The sequence below is a fragment of the Zingiber officinale genome, chromosome 10A, assembly GCF_018446385.1.
Source record: "Zingiber officinale cultivar Zhangliang chromosome 10A, Zo_v1.1, whole genome shotgun sequence".
Lineage (NCBI taxonomy): Eukaryota > Viridiplantae > Streptophyta > Magnoliopsida > Zingiberales > Zingiberaceae > Zingiber > Zingiber officinale.
The window spans coordinates 93,356,299-93,373,746 of record NC_056004.1 but is presented as its reverse complement, the minus strand read 5'-3'; positions in this window follow the sequence as shown (position 1 = coordinate 93,373,746).

The following is a 17,448-nucleotide window of genomic DNA, read 5'->3' as shown; positions in this document are numbered from 1 at the left end:
CATGAATATCGTCCGGGGTGACATGCTTAAGGAAAATAGGCCAATATCGGTTGGGATAATAGGCTTAAAGGAAAGTAGGTCAATATCGGTCGGATAATATGCTTAAGGAAAATAGGCCAATATCGGCCGGGATAATATGCTTAAAGAAAGATAGGCCAATATCGGCCGAGATAATATGCTTAAAGAAAGTAGGCCAATATCAGCCGGGATAATATGCTTAAAGAAAGATAGGCCAATATCGATCGGGATAATATGCTTAAAGAAAGATGGGCCAAATATCGGCCATGTTGGTTGCTACTCGGAAAACCTATAGGTTCCACTGTACAAAAATTTTGTACAAAGGTCTGAACCTTTTCCTAGCTACCATGTGTTCTTTTAAATTAAATTTTGGATCGCCTGCGGAACTTAACACGTTTGATCCAAAACTTAATCTATTTGTTCTTTTAGGTTTTGACTTGGATCTCCTGCGGAACTTAACACGTTCGACCTAAGTCTCCTTAAGTTATTAATTCCATTAAATATTAATTTCCATAAAAGGTTCCCAGTACTGACGTGGCGAGGCACATGGCCTTCTTGGATATGGGAGCAACCACCACCGACTAGACAAAACCTTTAATAGAAAGCTAATATTTAATTTCCTAAAATAACTTTAGGTTAACCAAAGAGAACAATCAAATCACAAGGAAAAGAAAGAAACAAAAGAACACAACTTGGAAAAAACATATTCAAATTCTAGAACGTAAGCCTCTTGTATTTGGTATTATTTCCATAAATAACTAGCATGATGCGGAAATAAAATTTACTAGTTATACCTTGTAGAAAAACCTCTTGATCTTCTACAGTATTCCTCTTCTAACCTCGGATGTTGTGTGGGCAACGATCTTCGCGAAACCACCAATCACCTTCTTCTCCTCCTAGCTAGGTTCGGCCAACAAAGAGGAAGCTTCACCAAGGAAGAAAACAAAATACTAACCAAGCTCCAAGAGATGCTAGCTTTCTCTCCTTCTTCTTCTTCTTCTCCGAGTAGTATCCGCCACCACAAGAGCTCCAATAGAAGGGTAGGGTTCGGCCACCACAAGAGGAAGAGAAGGAGAGGTTGGCCGGCCACACCAAGGAACAAAAGAGGAGAGGAATAATAGATGTTGTGTCTTGTGAAGGCACCCTCACCCTTCTTTTATATTCCTTGGCCTAGGCAAATTAGGAAATTTAATTACAATAAAATTTCCTTAATTTCCTTGACATGATTTAATTGAGAAAATTAAATAAAATTTCCCAATTTAATCTCTAATGGCCGGCCACTTCTAGAGGAAATAAATTAGACAAGTTTTAATCAACAAATTAAAACTTCCTAATTTGTTTCGGAAAATTTTAAAAAATAAAATTTCTCTTTAAAATCTCTTCATGGTTGATAAAGGAAATTTCTATAATTTTAATTTTATCAACATGTGGATAATTTTTAAGAGAAAATAAAATAACTCATCAATCTACAAATAAGGAAAGAGATCTAATCTCTTTCTTTAATCTTTATAGATCTTTTACAAGAGAGATATTTTAATTTTAATTCTCTTTAAAAATTATTTCTTCCACATAATAAAACTAAAATTAAAATCCTTTTTAATTTAATTTGGCCCCACTAGCTTGGGTTCAAGCTAGGGCCACCACATATTATACCTAGGCGGCCCTAGCTTGGTTCCCAAGCTAGCTTGGCCGCCCCTTATTAGTGGGTATAGAAGGTGGGTATAGGTGGGTATAAAACTTCTACAAATAAGAGGCTACGATAGGGACCGAGAGGAGGAATTGGTTTTGGTCTCCGATAAAATTAAGCATCCCGTGTTACACACAACTTAATTTTATCAATGATAATTCATTCCACTAGAGAATTATCATTGAACTACCGCACCAATCCCAAATTACATTTTGGGCTCCTTCTTATTATGAGTGTGTTAGTCTCCCTGTGTTTAAGATATCAAATGTCCACTAATTAAGTGAGTTACTGACAACTCATTTAATTAATATCTAAGTCCAAGAGTAGTACCACTCAACCTTATTATCATGTCGGACTAAGTCCACCTGCAGGGTTTAACATGACAATCTTTATGAGCTCCTCTTGAGGACATTATCAACCTAGTATCTCTAGGACACAGTTTCCTTCTATAATCAACAACACACACTATAAGTGATATCATTTCCCAACTTATCGGGTTTATTGATTCAACGAACTAAATCTCACCCATTGATAAATTAAAGAAATAAATATCAAATATATGAGCTTGTTATTACATTAGGATTAAGAGCACACACTTCCATAATAACCGAGGTCTTTGTTTCTTTATAAAGTCAGTATAAAAGAAACGACCTCAAATGGTCCTACTCAATACACTCTGAGTGTACTAGTGTAATTATATAGTCAAGATAAACTAATACCTAATTACACTACGACCTTCCAATGGTTTGTTCCTTTCCATCATGGTCGTGAGCTACTGTTTATAATTTATAAGCTACTGATAACATGATCTTCTGTGTGTGACACCACACACCATGTCATCTACAATATAAATTAATTGAACAACTACATTTATCATAAATGTAGATATTCGACCAATGTGATTCGTATTTCTAGATAAATGTTTATACCAAAAGCTAGGCTTTTAGTATACACTCCAACAGGCCAGGTTTACACGTTTAAGATAGATAAACCAAGATTGTTTGGATTAGTACATCTGGATGTATATTAGCATTGGGTGGGCTTATATGATCACCTGGGTATGAAAAGATACAAGGCCTTACAAGATCTATAGTATATTATCGAACGATTAAGACATATGTTGAACAATAGTAGTAACTCGCCTAGACATAATTTAGGTTCAATTCCATCCGATACAAATCATAGTATAAGATCGGATTGTCTATAACATAATAAAAATAAGGTAAGCAGGTAGGGACGATAAATATATCTCCATACTGTTGGATTGAGAAGCGCTAGAGAGGGGGTGAATAGCGCGATGATAAATATATCTCCATACTGTTGGATTGAGAAGCGCTAGAGAGGGGGTGAATAGCGCTCGCGGCTATTTCGTTTTTCGATTATCGGAATCGTATCGAGTAAGCCGTTCGAGTATAAGCGCAGCGGAAAGAAATAGAAACAAGTACAAACAAAGACACGAAAGATTTACTTCGTTCGGAGCCTGTGCCGACTCCTACTCAAAGGCCCGCGATCCTTGATTGCTTTCCGCGGGCAACAACTATAAGTACGAAAAAGAGTTACAGCTTTGAAGTACAAGTAAATAAAAAACTAATGGTACCGACGACAAGAACAGAATCTTGGAGCTTCGGATCGTCGGAGACTTGCAGCAGCACTTCCGGATGTCTTTTAGAGCAGCACGTTGGAGACAGAAGACTTGTAAATTCATGTCTTGAGCTGCTGGTCGAGACCTCTTATAAAGGCTGTTCAAGGCGCCTTCTACTGTTCACCAAGGCGCCTTGAATGAGTCGAGTCAGCCGCAGAGATAAGGGGTGAACTGGTCGAATCTTATCACAGATTCAAGGCGCCTTCCACTGTTCACCAAGGCGCCTTCATCTATTCAAGGCGCCTTCCACTGTTCATCAAGGCACCTTGAACAGCTTCTCGCAGCCAGCTCCAGCCTTGCACCCGAGGCGCCTCCAAGCTCCATGAAGGCGCCTCGGACACTGTTCATCCGAGGCTTTAGGTTGCTCCTTTGCACCTGCAAGATACGTTAGTCCCAAACACTATCCTGCAACACAAAGTTAGCACAATAAATATGATAAATGAAGTATAGACAGTCTCCGGACTGTTCGAGTCTGACTTCGGGTTTCCGACCGGAAACCCTAGGTCGACCCGACGCCTACTGTTCCCTCTACGGGGAACGCGTCCTCACCTACTCCCCTCAGGAGAGATTACCTGATGCCAGTTCGATTCTCCAGATCGACTAGACTTTTGCTCGGCACTCGAGGCTCCCGGACTTTCTGCTGGACTTCCGCTTCCCGGCTGATCCAGTCTTTCATCTGGTTCGCGACACCAGGACTTTCCACCTAGGGTTACCACCCCCTAGGACTTTTGCCTGAAGCCATCGACCTGCCAAGACTTTCCACATAGGGTTACCACCCCCTATGACCTAGGGTTACCACCCCCTAGGGTTTTCCCTTTGCCTAACCGCAGCTAGGATTTTCCTGAAATCCTCAAGCAGACTTGTTAGATTACAAAACACCTTAACTTTGAATCCTTTGCTATTATCAAAACACAAGTTAGATCGTCGGATGCTTCCCGCACCAACAATCTCTCCCTTTTTGATTATGGCAACTCAAATTCAAAGTTAAGTAAACAAACAAATAGATGAATACTTTTAACACAGGCAAATTTGCTAAGAATAGATGAACATATTTAACAAAGCAAATTTGCTAAAGTAAACCCTACGAATTTAAAGTTTAGCGCCAAGTATATGCTCCCCCTTAACTGTTGCTCCTCCTTTTTATTTTAATTTTGAATTTTATTGCTATTCTCCCCCTTTGTCATATATCAAAAAAAAAAAAAAAAGTAAAAATAGTCATTTGATATAACAAGATTTTGAAAAAAAATTTAACAGTTTAGCTAAGTGAGAAAATATTTAACAGGTTAAATGATGTTAGCTTTTTAGAAACTTAGAAAAAGTTTCTAGAAAGTGGATCTTTTTTATAGTTAAAAAGCTAGTAAAACAATAATCTTTATTTAGAAATCTTTGAAGTAGCTTTGAAATCTTTGCTCTACTTAAGAAAACAAGAATTTATAAAGTTAAATTTTAAAGTAAGTTCAGTTTTAAAAATTTTGAAAATAAGACTAAGTTCTTTGCAAGTATTGGATTTGAAGGCTATGGCTTAAAAAAACTTAGCTTAATTGTAAACAATACTTATTAAATTTTAGGGTTAGGAGGGAGCAGAGTAGCTAAAAATTTGGTTTAGGTTATTCATTCAAAGTCAGTTGGTCCTTAAGTCCAAGCATGAATCATGTTCAATAGATTAACTTACTAGGTATCAGAGCCCTAAAGATCAAAACATGCTTAACTCGAAAATTGAGTATCCCTTACCAACTGTCTAACCTTTAGCTACTTGTTGATTGCCTATAGGGCAACAACTTTCACATGGTTAGTTAAGTTAAGTTAATTTGGTCCAGTTAGATTTGACTAGAGCTGGAAGACTTGACTTGATTAATGTATATTGCGTGTTTAACGCCCAGACTCATATTGATGCACAGATATAAGCATTCTTGAGTCCAGGCTGTACCCTATGCATCTCACACCATTCTATGTTTTTCAATCACAATCAAGGTATACCTAGGTGTTTGTGAGATGCTCTGGCTTAATTCTAGGGGAACATGATTTCTAAGGGGGAAGTTTAGGCTAAGTCCAACTTTTTGAAAAGTCTAATAAAGTGGAATTTTAAAAATTATTTTCCCTAGATTTTGAAAGATGATAAGTAAACCCAGAATTTTTGAAACTGACTAAGCATGCAAATAAGTATATGTCACTTCAAGGAAGTCTAACAAAAATAGGTAGTGAAGTGAGGGTGTCTATCGACAACAATCCATAGTACAATGCATAAAATAGTCATATCAAATAGCAGGATCATCTACTCGAGGAGCATCAGCTGGAGGGTCATCAGCGGAAGGTGGTTCATAGGGCTGCTCGGGTGCTGGCTGACCTAGACGTCGTATCTCGTCACGAAGAGACGTAAATCCGACAGCCATCTCGGACCAAATAGAGAGAACTATCCGTCGTGTCTGGATGGACTCGACCTCGAGTCGAGCAAGTCTGTCCTCGACGGAGAGTGATGTAGAGGTCGAAGGTCCAGCTGAGGTGGATGGTCTGGCAGACGGGGAAGGATCCGCGAAAAGATCCTCAGCTAAGAAATCAGCCCACTCCTCTCCCTCGCCTGGTATATCCTCGGCTGCTGGAGCGATAGGGGCAGTTGCTGGCTGTGGTCATCCTGTCCAAGCTAGAACTCCATCAGCTGTGATATCAGCACCGGCTAGTCTACAACTACAGGATCCTAGCTCGTCATATATAGTAAGAGGAATGACTGTCCCCCTGGACACATCTATACCCTCTATGGTAGAAAAGAAGCGTGTCAAAATATGACAATAGGGCATGTGTACTATCTTGGAAGTGACTGTGCCAGATGCACAGATAATGTTCTGGAATATATGCAAGGCTATATCGATATCTAATCGATGACACAGGGCGTATAAGAAAAATGAGAGAGAAGTCCTCATCTTCGAGACATCCCGAGATGAGATCGGCAGAATACATGCTGTCAGGACCCTATACATCACGTAGCCCTGAACCCGAAGATAGACTGACCTGAACTCAGTCAGGCCAACAGGTCTCTCTTCCCCGAGAAATACGTATAGATAGTATCTAATGTAATATGGGAGTAAGGATCGCCAAATGGCAGGTCCCTACTGGGGTAGCATAAGAAGGTAGACTTTGAAACCCTAAGTCCTAGGGTGGTGCGTAACAAGGTGGGAGTAAGCTCAATGTCAACGCCAGCAACTCTGGTGGAGTATCTATTATCATCAACCCTCTCAAGGTTGTGATAAAACTATGCACATAATTCCTGGTTTACTGTATCAGTGCAGTAAACCAGTTGGTCCAGTTGATAGTGCTCTATCAATTGGATAGATGGCTGACAAAACTAGGTATAAAAGGTCCTATTTACATATCTAGGTTTGATAGGTTCAAAAGCGTAATTAGCAAAGGTATCCCTAAGATGTATAGTAGGGAATCTGATATCTGCTGATGGAAGTCTAGTTGGAGTAGGATCAACGTGTCGACGCTTCCTATTTTCAATGATTTTACCAAAAATTGACACAAATAAGCAGAAATTTTACGTAAAATTTAATCGGGAAGGATTGGAATTATACCTAGGAGGCATTGCCAAGTGTTGAGCGAAGATTAAACGGGTTGAAGGCGCCTTGGTTGCTAGAAATCGCACGCGGAAGACGTGCTTGGCATCGGTAGAAAACGAACAGAAACAATCTGTTCGTTTCCTAAAGTTGGGAATTGAAGGCACCTTAAGCATCTTAAGGCGCCTTAAGTAGCTTTTTGGAGGCGCCTCGGATCAATCCGAGGCGCCTTAAGGTGATGCGGCGGGAACTTTCCCGCCGCACTTTGGAGGCGCCTTCCCGTGTGGCAGGCGCCTCCATGAGGCGGTTTTTTTTTTTAAAATAAGATTTTAAAGTTAATTAAATTTGAAAAGAGTTTTAAAATAATTCTTTAAAATTGAGTTAAAGATAATTTTGAAATTGAGTTTTAAAATAATTTTGAACTTGAAAAATAATTTTGAAATTTAGTTTTAAAATAATTTTGAAATTGAGTTTTTAAAATGATTTTGAATTTTAGTTTTAAAATGATTTTGAAATTTAGTTTTTAAAATGATTTTGAAATTGAGTTTTAAAATGATTTTGAAATTTAGCTTTAAAATGATTTTGAAATTGAGTTTTAAAATGATTTTGAAATTTTGTTTTAAAATAATTTTGAAATTTTGTTTAAAATAATTTTGAAATTTAGTTTTAAAATGATGTTGAAATTTAGTTTTAAAATGATTTTGAAATTGAGTTTTAAAATGATTTTGAAATTTAGTTTTAAAATAATTTTGAAATTTAGTTTAAAATAATTTTGAAATTTAGTTTTAAAATGATGTTGAAATTGAGTTTTAAAATGATTTTGAAATTTAGTTTTAAAATGATTTTGAAATTGAGTTTTAAAATGATTTTAAAATTTTGTTTTAAAATAATTTTGAAATTTAGTTTTAAAATGATTTTGAAATAATTTTGAAATTGAGTTTTAAAATGATTTTGAAATTTAGTTTTAAAATAATTTTGAAATTGAGTTTTAAAATGATTTTGAAATTTAGTTTAAAATAATTTTGAAATTTAGTTTTAAAATTGATTAACTTGATTTAAGTTTAAGTCAATTTTCATAGTTTAATTTCTTAGTCATCTCACCCGATCTAAATTGTCAATCAGGGAACCCTATAATTGTTGTGAGATGAATTATTATTGAAATTTAAGGGTCTGGTTTAACTTTGTGTTAGATTCAGGTTTAGTTTTGGGTTCAACAAGTAAGCGTTCTTTGGATAAACTTCTGGGATATGGTGAGTCATAAGGAGCTCATTAAAGTAACCATGCCTTCGAGGTTTCCCAAATAGTCCTACCCATTGAACTTAATACTAATCCTTGGTCTAACTAGTTAGGATCCATTTAAGGGTAGCTTCGGTCAGTTCCACTTGGCCAAATGCACCAGGTCGAAGCCATATCTTCCTAGACATGCGATGCCCAAGCTTCCCTAACGTACTATCATCCAAAAACTTCACCAGTACTGTGGGTCAAGTTAAACCTAGCCCGTTTTAATTTAACCTTAATTACCCTGCCGGGTAATCTACTCTTGTTTTACCCATTTCGGGTAGATTAGGTTCAGTTACCCTATCGGGTAGATCAGTTGGGGGTGTCAACTAGTCAGGATCCTCCATCTATCTTTGATTTTGATTTTTAAATTTTGAATTTATAATTTAATTTTGAATTTTGAATTTTATTTAATTTTGAATTTTGAATTTTATTTAATTTTGAATTTTTAATTTGATTTAATTTAATTTGATTTTTGAATTTTGAATAATTTAATTTTTAATTTTTAATTTGATTTAATTTCGAATTTTTTTATTTGATTTTGAATTTTGAATTTATAATTTAATTTTGAATTTTTTATTTTGAATTTTGAATTTTTAATTTATAATTTAATTTCGAATTTTTTATTTTGAATGTTGAATATTGAATTTTGAATTTTGAATAATTTAATTTTTAATTTTTAATTTGATTTAATTTCGATTTTTTTTAATTGATTTTTAATTTCGAATTTTTAAATTGATTTTGAATTTTGAATTTTGAATTTTAAATTTTTAAGATCGTTTTTCTTTTAGCTCCTCCTGGATCATAGCCTCGATATGGTCTATCGAGGTAGTGTATTTGATCCTTCGGAACCTAGTATTGGCCAAGTCCAACTTGATTGATCAACTTAGACTTGGGGACTCATGCTTGGACTGATTTACTACTTTATTTGTTTATTAGGGATAAATAAGATTTATATTTCTTTTTACTCTTATATCCTAGCCCAGTTCTATTGTAGACGGCTCTTTGTGTCCCAAGAATTAGGTCCAGATTCTTGGAGCCCAAAGAAAACCGTTCTAAGGTATTTTTTAAATCCTTGACCTGATTTTTCAAACTCAAATTTTCTTCCTCAAGTTTTTGAACTTGAGTTGAATCTTCAGTCTGAACTTGATCAGGTAAGGATTTTGAGTTAGTTACTTCTTTAAGGACAGCTACTTCCTTTAGAAGTGACTTTATTTTAAGATTTGACTTAGCTAATTTGCGAAGTAAATAATTGACTAAATTATTAAGCCTCGGAATACTTACAGCGGAGTCTGGCCCTTCGGAAACGGATGAGGATCCGTGGCTTTGTTCGGAGTCGACCTCTGACTCCCTCTCGCTCTCGGATTCGATGATTTGGTCCCGGGCCATCAGTGCGAGTAAACTCGTCTAATCGACTTCGTCGTCATCGTCCTCTGAAGAAGATTCGTCCCAGGTTGCCTTCAGGGCCTTCTTTCTTCTTTGCTTCTTGGCTTCCTTTTGGTTGGGGCAGTTGGCTTTGATGTGCCCCTTCTGGTTGCACCCGTAACAAGTGACTTTAAACTTTACCTTCGAGTTCGGTTGGGCCTCCTTGGATTGAACTACCTTCTTCAGGTCTTTCTTGTTGAAGCCCTTCTTCTTCTTGTAGAGCTTCTTCACAAGATTCACTAGTTCGCTGGTCAGTTCATCTTCTGAATCTTCTGAGTCGGGTTCGTCTTTTGATTCCGGTTCAAATTTTCATCGAGATCTTGGTTCGCGTGTTCGACTAGTACCTGCAACTAAAGTGATACCCTTCTCAGTCGGCTGTGTATTAGTTTGTTCATGAAGTTCAAATTCACTAAATAATTCATCTAATTTTAAGGAAGACAAATCCTTGGAGACTTTGTAGGCATCTACCATCGATGCCCACAATGTACTCCTAGGAAATGAGTTAAGAGCATACCTTATAATGTCCCTATTTTCTACCTTCTGCCCGATTCCATGAAGAGAGTTCAGAATATCTTGAATTCGAGCGTGTAACGAGCTTGCCGTCTCGCCTTCCTGCATTTTTAAGTTGTATAGTTTATTAAGTAACAAATCACGCTTACTTACCTTGGTTTCTGAGGTGCCTTCGTGAAGTTCGATCAGTTTCTCCCACAGCTCTTTTGCGGAAGAAAACGGACCGACTCTGTTGAGCTCTTCCTTGGTAAGACCGCACTGGATGGTGCAGGTGGCTTTAGCGTCAGCTTCCACCTTTTTGATAAAGGCTGGCTCCCAGTTCTCACAGGATGTAGGCTTGCCGTCTGTATCAGTTGATAGTTGCAGTCCTGTCTTGACTATCATCCAGGTGTCGAACTGGATCTTCAGATATATTTCCATTCGCCCCTTCCAATATCCGAAGTCTTCTCCGGAAAATAGTGGGGGACGAACAGTGCTATATCCTTCTTGTTGGGCCATTTAGATCTAAATAAAACACAAACAAGAGGTTCTATTCCAAGACTGAGTCTTGGATTAGTAGTGCGGGAAGAAGAAGAAAAAATAACGAGCTCAAGTGGTATTGACCAACTTTGAGCAACACCGATTTGAAAAAGAATTAGAATTTTAGCTACTTAGCTAATTTCTAATTGACTCCGAAAGAAAAATAAACAAAATACCATGAAAAAAAACTATTTTGAATGATGGTTGCACCAATTCAAAATAACCCCGCTCTGATACCAATTGTTGGATCGAGAAGCGCTAGAGGGGGGATGAATAGCGCTCGCGGCTATTTCGTTTTTCGATTATCGGAATCGTATCGAGTAAGTCGTTCGAGTATAAGCACAGCGGAAAGAAATAGAAACAAGTACAAACAAAGACATGAAAGATTTACTTCGTTCAGAGCCTGTGGCGACTCCTACTCGAAGGCCCGCGATCCTTGATCGCTTTCCGTGGGCAACAACTATAAGTACGAAAAAGAGTTACAGCTTTGAAGTACAAGTAAATAAAAAACTAATGGTACCGACGACAAGAACAGAATCTTGGAGCTTCGGATCGTCGGAGACTTGCAGCAGCACTTCCGGATGTCTTTTAGAGCAGCACGTTGGAGACAGAAGACTTGAAAATTCATGTCTTGAGCTGCTGGTCGAGACCTCTTATAAAGGCTGTTCAAGGCGCCTTCTACTGTTCACCAAGGCGCCTTGAATGAGCCGAGTCAGCCGCAGAGATAAGGGGCGAACTGGTCGAACCTTATCACAGATTCAAGGCGCTTCCATTGTTCACCAAGGCGCCTTCATCTGTTCAAGGCGCCTTCCACTGTTCATCAAGGCGCATTGAACAGCTTCTCGCAGCCAGCTCCAGCCTTGCACCCGAGGCACCTCCAAGCTCCATGAAGGCGCCTCAGACACTGTTCATCTGAGGCTTTAGGTTGCTCCTTTGCACCTGCAAGATACGTTAGTCCCAAACACTATCCTGCAACACAAAGTTAGCACAATAAATATGATAAATGAAGTATAGACAGTCTCCGGACTGTCCGAGTCTGACTTCGGGTTTCCGACCGGGAACCCTAGGTCGACCTGACGCCTACTGTTCCCTCTACGGGGAACGCGTCCTCACCTACTCCCCTCAGGAGAGATTACCTGATGCCAGTTCGATTCTCCAGATCGATTGGACTTTTGCTCGGCACTCGAGACTCTCGGACTTTCTGCTGGACTTCCGCTTCCCGGTTGATCCAGTCTTTCACCTGGTTCGCGACACCAGGACTTTCCACCTAGGGTTACCACCCCCTATGACCTAGGGTTACCACCCCCTAGGGTTTTCCCTTTGCCTAACCGCAGCTAGGACTTTCCTGAAATCCTCAAGCAGACTTGTTAGATTACAAAACACCTTAACTTTGAATCCTTTGCCATTATCAAAACACGAGTTCGATCGTCGGATGCTTCCCGCACCAACACATACAGCTTATAAGACAGGGCGAGAACAAATATTTCAAGAATATTCATAAATAGCTTAATGAAGATATCTATAGTATGTGATTGTATAACAGGTTTGCTAATTTTGCGGGAAGAATGTTTCTAGACTCTTCTACAAGCACTAGGCGACAAAGAAGGTACATCTGGGGTACAAAAAATATTCCTTAAAAGTTATTTTCTGCAAGTACATGGTTTACGTCATCTCATAACAAACTCTAATAAACCGGGGTCCACTTCATGATTACGGAGGTTATATGAAGTGGTATAAAAAGGGGAATCCTCTCCGTTGGCCAGGTATACTTACGCTCACCACATTCACAACTATCTATTACAAACCCTAATTTCAATCATTGTTCATCTTCTTTCTTCCTTCCACACTAATAGAGATCATCGACTTGAGCGTCGGAGGGTCTAGCCAGGGATTCCCACCCTGGTCTTAGGTCACTTACAATAGTGTTGGTTGGTTTCTTGTGCGCAGGAAGCTGGGGAAGCTCCAGATCTTTGTGTTTTTCAATGGATCCCTCCTTTCGTCCTTGGGTCTTCATATAAGGAGGGTGTTCGGTGACTTTATTCTTCCGGATCCGCTTTGGTTTTCTCGGATCGGGAGTTCTCAGGTGTTCTTCTTCATCAACAATAAGTTCTCTTCCCAGCTTTCCATTTTGTCAAGCTTCTCAGACAGGATCACTTACTATTTCATCAGTGAAACAAGCATATCCTTTACGAGAAAGCTGATGGGGGTATAAATTTGACTTTCTTCTCTTCTTTTGTTCATCACTTACTTTCTAGTTAATTGCACATTCCCCATATATATCAGATTCCAATATAAATAATGGCTTGTGGTCAACTTATTTGAAAATAACAAATTAAGAATCTTACCTTGAAGTTGTCAAACATGCGGCTGATTACAAATGCACTCCAATCATCTCGTGTAATACCATAGCCACTTGGTAGGGTTTTTCAACTCCTCAAGCTTATCAAGCTTGCTAACAATGAACTTCTGAGTGAGAAGAGCTTTATATTGACGCCACTTATTATTTGTCAAATTCAAACATCCCTTTTTCCAGCTTGGATCAATATTATAACTCAACCGTAAAGAAAGATTAACCCATAACATTAAATATATCATAACCATATGAATGGTAATTAAAATTGTTAAAATATTCTAACTTACATTAACTGATTCCCATATTAATTCTTTAACATCACTTGGAACTTGCTTCCATGTCTTGTAACTTATCTTAACCTTTTCTCGAGTGAGAATGCTAATATAACTTTGTATTTCACAAGCAAAGTCTCTTATTGGTCGTCTAAATTTATTGAACCTTACATCCTTTCTAATTCCCTAAACCCTTTGCCTAACCAGCTTATCCAAATGAGTGAGACCTCTTGATGTTCTTGTTGTTTCGGTCTCTAGAGATTCCAATGCTGTGGCAGAATTTGCAGTATTTACTTCTATAGACTTCTCAATCATTGACATTCTTGTACTCTATTTTTCATGAGATATCATAGTTTCTACAAAGAAATGAGGAGATACAATTCCATAATCTTGTTAAGTTCCCCGATGAGACAATTCCTGCATGCATTGACAACTTGTTAGGAATTCATAAAAATATACTATGCAACACATACCACACAAAAAATTAAGTATTCACTTCTTTATTTTTTTCTACCTCAAACTGCAATATTATGAAAGTGGGGGTATTATGGTTCTGATTAATTATGTCTTGGTAAATAAATTGTAGTAGCTTTCTATTTTCCTCATATATCAATGTCATTTAAAATGCTACTCATACAAGAATCACAATCACAAAAGAAGGAATATGTCTCATGTTCAAATAAAATCTATCTCAATACAAATAAATAAATAAACTTCATTTACAACTAATGAAAAATAGTTAAAAGACTAGAAACCTATAATGGTGGTTCACACCATGTGGGATTGACTTAATTATTGTCAACCCAAGTGTCATCACAATCTTCACGAATACATGGTGGTTCATTTTCATCTATTCCATCAACATCCATTGATAGAAACCCTCTTGTAAAACATTGATAGTGAATTACATCATTTTCCAACTCATCACCATTTATGTATTCAATCTACTCCCTGGTAGGTGTTGCAAGTACAACATGTCATGTAGGATCTTGAGGATCTCCAAGGTAAAATACCTGCTTTGCTTGATTGGCTAAGATAAAAGAGTCAGATTTGAATCCAATTCTCTTGAGGTTTACTAGCGTGAAATCAAGATCATATCAACTTTAATACCATTATTATTCTCAACCCAATTACATTTAAACATTGGAACTTGCAATATTTGGTAATCAAGTTGTCATATTTCTTGAATAACCCCATAAAAAATCATGTCTTACACAACTATATTTCTGTCCTTTGCACTAGAAACTTGCATTATCTTTGCAACTAAGTTTACTCTAAAGTTTTGAATAACTCGTATATCATCACACTCTTTTGTATGATAAGTAACCCCATTAATCAAATAACTAGAGTACTTTAACACTTGATTGCTAGGTTCGCGCGCTATCCACTTCAATCTTTCAATATTTGACTAGTGAAATGGCCAACTACACTTGCAACCTATATTTCAAAATGTGATAAAATTTGAACATATCTTTGAAAAAAACCTATATTTCAATACTTATGAAACTTACACGATCACGCAACCAGTTAATAAATGTTTGGTTATGCTCATCTTGTAACCACCTTTTGGACATAGCTTTATGAGGAAATTTTGCATTCAAAAATGTCATGTGTTGCCTGATGAAATGATTAAGGATAAGTTAACCAATTGAATGTAAGAAAAGTACAAGAAAGTATTAATAAGTTAGAGAAATTACTCGATATAAGGATCAACATCAACATCATTTTCCAATACATAATGATGTGCTTGATGCAACTCATCATGACTAGTGGAATACATTACTGAACCAGATAGAGGCTTAGTGAGTTGTACTCGTCGATGCCTTGATGGGATCCCAATTGTATGCGCACTAGACATGTAGTCCGAGCAAAATTCCACAACCTCTTCAACAATATAACTTTCAGCTATACACCCTTCAGGCCAATTGTGATTTCGCACATAGCCTTTCAAGATCTTCATGAATCTTTCAAATGGGTACATATGCATATACTACATCGATCCACACAATTTGATCTCCCGCACAAGATGAACAATTAAATGAATCATTATATCAAAAAAAGATGGTGGAAAATATTTTTCAAGTAAACACAATAGCATCACAATCTCTCTTTGCAAATCATCCAACTTTGAGCCATCTATCACTTTATTATATAGCACATTGAAGAAGCCACACAATCAAGTGATAGTATCTCTAGCATGTTTAGGAAAGGCACTATGGATGACCACTAGAAGCAATTGTTACATCAAAGTGTGATAGTCATGTGACTTAAGGCCAACAAGTTTCAGGTCCTTCATCGACATAAGGTTTTTAACATTAGATGAGCAACCTGTTGGGACCTTTATTCCTAACAAAGAATTGAAAACTTTTCTTAGATTTACTTAGTGTATAATAGGCTGCTAGCAAATACGTTCTATTATTCCCAATCTTTGGTGCCAAATCAGTCCTCACATTCTCCATGAGATCTAGTCTTGCTACTCTTCCATCCTTTATTTTTCCTGGAATGTCAAGTAACGTACCAATGAGACTTTCACAAATAATTTTTTCAATGTGTATTACATCAAGAACATGTCAAACATGTAGATGTTTCCAATACTTTAGTTCAAAGAATATATATTTCTTTTTCCAGCATGAGTTTTCATCAACATCCTTTAATTGAAGCTTCCCACTCATTTTTCACAAACGATAATTAATACTTTCAACTCTTTTTAAAACTTCATGCCCAGTTAATAGTTTTGGTGCAAGGTTAAACTCTTGGTTCCCATTAAATACTTTCTTTTGCCTTCGATAAGGATGACTTCTAGGAAGAAACCTTCTATGGCCTGTATATGAATTTTTTCTACTATACTTCAACCTTGTCGAATATGTTTCTTCACCACATATTGGACACGCATGATATCCTTTCACAACACAACTTGACATATTCCCATATGTTGGAAAATTATTGATTATCCATAGTAAAATAGTCTAAGCAAGGAATTTTCTATTGGTCCAAGTGCGGTTGCCGAGAGGGGGATGAATTGCCTACAAAAATTAAACTAGTCCTTTCACGATCTTTGGATTTGATTAGTTATGCACAATTAATTGAACAAAATAAGAATGCATAAAATTAACAACTTCTATGAGAATATTAAGAAGGCTAAATTTGTAACAACCCAAATTTCCTCCTTTTGAGCCCAAAAAATAATTTAAAAATATTTAAAAATACTATAAAAAAATTCTAGAGATTTTTAGAAATTTTTAAAATATTTTTATGCAATTTTTGGAGGTCGTTTGGTATTTTGGAGGTCGTTTGGTATTTTTATGCAATTTTGACAAAAAATGTCCATGCCGAGGTTCGAACCAACAACCTCTGATATGGTCAAAACCCAACTAACCAAGTGATCCAGCCGTCAGTTTTGTTTAGAAAAGGTAGGAAAGTTATTTAAGTTAACAGAATTTGGGGAAATTAAAGGGAGAACTTAGGTGTTAATTACCGTAACCCGAAACCTTTTCCCTAAACCTAATTTTCCTCTCCTTCCTCTCTCCCGACGGCATTTCTCTTCTCGCGCGGCGTCGACCTCAGCTCGGTGGACCGCAGCAGAAGGCGAGGGCGTCGATTCCGACGGCCGACCAAGGTTCTCTGAGGGGTTCCTCCACCTCCTTAAGCTCTTCTTGACGAGGAGAAGTCGGGAGCACGAAGAAGAGTCGGGATTTCGAGCTCGCCGAAAACCCTAGAAGTCTCCTTCTCGGCTGTAAGTCCAAGAAACCCAAGGTAAGTGCTTCTCACCTGCAGTAGGAGTAGTTTCGGACCTTTGTTCTTCTTGAATTCGAAGCATGAGAAGCACTTATAGTGCAGATTTTTAATTAAGCCTATAGTGCAGATTTTTAATTAAGTTTATAGTGCAGATTTTTATATAGGCTTATAGTGCAGATTTTAATTAAGCTTGTAGTGCAGATTTTTAATTAAGCCTATAGTACAGATTTTAATTAAGCTTATAGTGCAGATTTTTATGTAGGCTTATAGTAAAGATTTTAATTAAGCCTATAATGCAGATTTTTAATTAAGCTTATAGTGCAGATTTTTATATAGGCTTATAGTGCAGATTTTAATTAAGCTAGTAGTGCAGATTTTTAATTAAGCCTATAGTGCAAATTTTAATTAAGCTTATAGTGCAGATTTTTATGTAGGCTTATAGTGCAGATTTTAATTAAGCT